This window comes from Anoplophora glabripennis, unplaced genomic scaffold, assembly GCF_000390285.2.
Source record: "Anoplophora glabripennis isolate ALB-LARVAE unplaced genomic scaffold, Agla_2.0 scaffold4, whole genome shotgun sequence".
NCBI classification, from domain to species: domain Eukaryota; kingdom Metazoa; phylum Arthropoda; class Insecta; order Coleoptera; family Cerambycidae; genus Anoplophora; species Anoplophora glabripennis.
Window position 1 is genome coordinate 2,169,041 of NW_019416568.1, and position 6,057 is coordinate 2,175,097.

The following is a 6,057-nucleotide window of genomic DNA, read 5'->3' on the forward strand; positions in this document are numbered from 1 at the left end:
ATCTGTTTTGTTTTGAAAATTTGGTCGGCCATCTTGGATCCGCCATCTTGAATTTTGCAAAATTGACCTCGGATCCGTGATCAGCGACCCCGAAACCACCGTATACCAAATTTGGCGCGAATTTGTTATTTTTTGAAAATTCGTGATATCTGACCTTAATTGACCCGTTTTTTGAGGTTAGAAAAAGAACCATCAATTCTGACCGCTAATTCACGTTCGGCGGGTTCTTAACTATATAAATAAACATTTGAATATAGAAAAAACAATTCTAGTTTTCCTAGCACTTTTTCGTGAATTTTTGCTATTTTTTACCCGTTTTTTGAGGTTAGGAAATTCCTGTGATATGATAGCTCAATTCTGACACCGGATTTGTGATCAGGAGGTAAAAATACTACTTTTTAAAAAATTCTAAATATTCTAAAAATGTAAAAATAGGTATTTTTAATATTGATCATTGTTTATTATGACAACAAGTATCTCTAAAAAATTGTGTGCCCTTTCTAAACCTTAATTTAAACCCACGGTACGCGACAAACTTTTTGAAATTTTCTTTACATTCCTGTGAATCGCAAACCACGCGATCGATCGTTGCAAAATTTTTAGGGTAGAATTGACGTATGTTTTACTATTTGTTCACAAAGTTTCATCAATATTTATAAATATTTACTTATTTTAGTACATGCTCCAAGTATACATACAATTTTCTACTATTTCTCGTCCGTTGTTAATGCAAGATTCAATTTTTTTTATTCGCAGCTGTTGTAATTTTATAGAAAGTCCTAGCACTTTTTCGTGAATTTGCTATTTTTGACCTGTTTTTTTGAGGTTAGGAAATTCCTGTGATGTGATAACCCAATTCTGATACCGGATTCGTGATGAGAAGGCAAAAATACTACGGATAACATATGTCGCATGAAAGGTACAGACAACTTTTTTTTGTGTGTGTTATTAATGATTAATATTATATTGGTTATTGACAATCTCTTTTTAATCTTTATTACTCTGATTAATCGCCAGATTGGCGCTAAGTAATCTAAGTAGTTAAACGTAAGTATTTTTTGTGTGATACTTCATTTAATATCGTGAACGAAGCTGTAGCCNACTATGCAAAATATAATTATTATGTATAGCAAATATATCGTATTATCCTCGCGAAGATTTGTACCCTTTATTTAAAATCCATAAATCATGTGAACAGGTTAAATAACGAGAAAATAATTAAGTTAATTTAGTTCTAAAGAAATGAAATGACACTCGCGCCCATCTCTAGTCCATCCGTCGACATCGGTTGCGTTTATCGAATTCCTATTGGTCAGAATTCAAACTGCAGCCCTGTTATGAATGGAGCGTGAGTTGGACTATTCTATCATGTGCGTCGCCTGAGGCTATTCGTTACATTGACTCCTAATTTCCAATTAAAAGAATGACGCTATTTTTAACCGAACTTCATTTAATAAATATGTAGTATACAATTTCTGATTTTCTAAATATTTTATAACGCCTAAAAATGTATGTACCGTGGAATTTTCGTGAATTATCACGTAAATTTCCGATGCATATCCGACACGCCACTGCGTCATGGATAATGTATCTAGGTTTAAGAATGACATATCTATGTTCAAGGTTAAAGACAAATTGTCCGCTCTCTGTACATTATTTACGAAATGTGTATTGCCACGACATCTATCGGAACTTTCTCAAACTTCATGTCAGTCTCGGGTTTCTATTACAGATGTTTATAATCCTTACTTTATATATTTCAGTCGATATGCACAGATGTCGGACAAATAGGCAATAGATTATAACATCCGCTAGAAAGTAATTATAAAATAAAATAGATTGCGAAAACTATCATTGTGAAGCATTAAGAGTATTTTTAGTACAGATTTATATACTTTTACTAGCATTAGAAGAATTTGGATACACAAAACCTAATCCTAACCTTAATAAAGTTATCGAAATAGATCGTGTGTACGTAGGAAAAAAATGTTTGCAACAACTTGGAATTTAAGGGCCCTTTTTCAACACACCATATTTTAAATTTCATTACCCAGTGGCAGTCTAGTCAGACGCTGTGGCGTACAAAGTAATAATGTACAGCTACCTCCTCCATATAAGTCTGATTCCTGAATTAATCGCCATACAGTGAAGGGTGAAGGGTATTTTAGTACAGCTTGTTTACACGAGTTAAACTTGTTTTCTGTAAATAATAACAAACGCAAAAATCAAGAAAAAAATAATAAATCACTGTCTTTCCAGAGAATAACAGAATAGAAATTTCATTAATCGAGCTATAATCTAACAAAGTTAGTTAAGAGCTTAAATATTTAATGCACATTTCACGATTGTAACAGTTACCCCAACACACCTTTGCACTTTGCGAAACCCCCGGTTGAAACTAACACAGTTTGCGCATAGCAGGAGTTATTTAAAATTTATGGACTCGTGTATTTTGCAGCAACAGGGGCGTACTTATTCCAAAACGAAAACTGAGGCATCTCCCACAGCTGTGAAACGGTTTATTATTCCATTCTGTGTAATCACGTTCTGCAAATTAACTACTATCCACACAGTCACGAACAAATCGGCATTCGCATAAACTCCAGATCCATTCGTCGCAAATACTGCACACTGAGTATTGTGAAATCTGAAAGATACGTAATTTCATATTATTCAGCTGTAGGATAATTTTGTATGAGAGGATTAAAGAGTACGTGGTGCCTGTCAATATATAATTTCACTCAATTCCAACTTCTGCGCATTGGTGTGCCACAGGGATTTGTTGCAGGTCCGCTTTTGTTTGCACATATTCATAAATTATTCTCTGTAATTTTGAAGAATATCTTAACCATTTATGTATGTAAATAATCAAACAATTCTCTAAGTCGATTGTATATTAAAATTTAGTAAAATATTTGTTAAAACAAGTCTATAAGAGAACTTTTCAATATAATGTCGATACCACTTGCGTGGTTCTTCAAAACAAATTCGAGTAAAACATGAATTGCCTCTTGCTGCTTTATTCATTTCCATTACAAAATATTCTATCCCTGGAATGATAAAACAAAATCTTTGACATTTATATTGCGTCACCATATCATAAAATTAATTTGTACAAACAAACAGCGACTCGAACCCCAGGTATTTGTTGATTTATTATTTGTGCCGTATAAATCAATTTCAGATTCTACTTTGTGCACATATTCGTCGAGTCTATTTATAGGGTTCATCTTCTGCTGAAAGTAGATGTATTTAAATTGTAAATGAGTTCTACTGCCTATTGATCCGAAGCGTATTTGCACAGATCTTTATCAAAATACTCGTATATCCTGAGGACACAACTTACGTAAAACTAAATCATCACTGCAAGGAAAAGCACATGTGAATTATGTTTCTGCAAGGCGTACATAGGTGTACATATGACAATAAATACAAAATTAGCAGTCTTTAGTCCTTGTCCTGTTACCCTGTTTTATTATAGTCATCATGTTATTAACACTGTTGTAATTGTTTCGAAGAACAATGTAACTGCTTACATAGCTGTACTTTAAACTTAAAGAAAATATCCATACAACAAAACAAACACGTACAGACCGTCACGAAGAAGTTTGCGTTTCTGATTCAGACAGGACTGCACAAGATTGAAAACAAAAAACACATTCGGCTGAAAAGAATAAGATGCAAACGGGGTTTGGAGATAGCAGCTACCTTTCTCAGATGCAAACTTATTTGTATCGGTTCCTACAGAGATTATGGACCTCTTCTGATATGTTTTAATGTTCAGATTCAAAAACTGAAGCATTTTGAGACAGGTATTTCGGCAATTTTTGATTCCGGAGTATTTCTAATGCCATTTTCATGTATTTTTCCGTTATTTGATGTATTTTGGATGTGGTGTGATATATTTTACTGTATTTCACAGCTATCTTTAATAATTCTCATGCAGACTGTTTCCTGTTTGTCTCTAAAGCTGTGTTAATTCATTTTAATTTTTTCTGAAGCCATTTAGATGTATTTTGTACCATTTTCTAGATGTTTTGGTGTTTTCTAGGAGGAATTCTAATGGATTTTAGTGTTGGAAAATTCTTTTGATGTATCTCTTGAAATTATTATGTATTCGAAGGTAGTTTGTTAGCTGTTTTGTTTTATTTTGAATTGGTTCTTGCCAATTTGATCCCCCTTCAGGTAATTCCAAATATTTTTTCAATATATTTATAACTTTTTCTATTATTAAGTATGGCTGAGTTCCACATACAGTCAAACTGGAGTAAACCCTTCGTGCAACACGTTTTTGGTTTACTTTATTTTCGCCTTCATTTTAAAATTCAGTTCATGTTCAAATATGTTGGATTAAGTTCTTTTCATGTTTTCTATTATAATTTATGAAATTTAATTACTTTTCAACCCTTAAAAATCTTCAAAAACCCTTCCATGTCCAAAAAAATAGAAAAAAAAGTTATTAACAGTTTAAAATATTCTTTTGGTGCATTCACAATGTATTGCCTTTCTATTGTTATTCATTAGAAAGCTTACCACTCATTACAAAGTTGCAACCCTTAAAAATCATCCCTTATAATAAAATAAAATATTATTGAAAGCTTGAAATGTTTTAGTGGTATGCATATGTTGAATTATAAACATTTTATTGGTTTTCAAATGATCTATGATATATTGCAACTTTTCAGCCACCCAAAAAACCCTTATGGAAGACCTACCCCTCATAAAAAACCCAACTCGTTATACAAAAATTTCCTAAAAATTATATGTGAGTATGATAATATAATTATTTTTTCAAATTTTATTGAATTTATTCTTAATATTTTTTTATTAAATTAATATCAAATAAGAAAATTTTTATATGCATTATAAATGGATGTATTGTACAAAATGTTTTAAAAATGGTCTGTTATTTTTTACATGCGTATATAATAAAATATTTAATTTTCATGACTATCATCACTATTTTCAGCCTCGCTTTGATCCAAAATTGGAGGACAATTGNGATGGTAATTTACCCGCACCGAAAATTTTACCGAAAAAATGCGATAAATTTTTTTACCATAACTTTTGTAATTTTAAAGTTATAAATTTACTCAAAAAACCATTTTGTAGGGAATTTAATGCACTTTAAGTTCTGTGATTTGCAGTTTTTTTGAGCCCTCCGTTTTTTAGATTTGTAAGCTAAAAGGGCTCAGGAAAGGCAGTCTTGGAGCTTAGTTTTGAGCTTGTCCTACGAAGATTTAAAAAAGCAAATTGTTCAGTAAGAAAAACCTGCAATTTCTTATTCTATCATTTTTTTATAACTTTGTTAGTTTTTGAAATATCTTGAAAAAAGGCGATTTTTTAAAAAATTTAAAAATTTTATTCAAAAGTAAATGAATTTTTTTAAATTTAGGCTTCTAAAATCGTTCAAATTCCCAGAATTTTTTTCCGTCGTCATTAATTTTAATACTTCCCGATTTTTTTTCTCAAAAATCAAGACAATTATTTTATTTTGATTATAACTTCATTAGTTTTCATGCTAACGACTTCTACCATCACTTAATTTAAAGGTGTTTTTAAGCACTTTAATAGGTGTTATTAGTGATGTTAAATTACTTGTAATTTATGAAAATGTAATTTTACTGGTAACATTTCATGTAATTTACAAATTAGCTTGTAATTTATGTAATTTGTGACATTTAAATTTTACGACATTTTAAAGTGTACTCAGCTTGTTTAGCTTCTCAGTACTCAGCTTCTATAAAACTAGTCCTGCAATTCAATGATTAAAAAATAATATTTGTCGATTTTTATGCAAAAAATTAAAATTTTTATTCATATAAGTAACATTCATATAAGTGCAGCAGTAAAAATAAAATAAATCAAATCTAAATACAAATATTTAGGTTTCTATTTAAAACAGCTTTCGTTTCTTTAAGCATTTGTTTTTCTGGGACATAGGCCTTTTTTGGTAGAATGTATTACAATTAACAGTTTTTAATTCTTCGTCGTTTATTTCTGTTTCCTTTTCTACCTCTTTCGTTCTATCTATTTCTGTCAGTTCGGTCTTTGCAT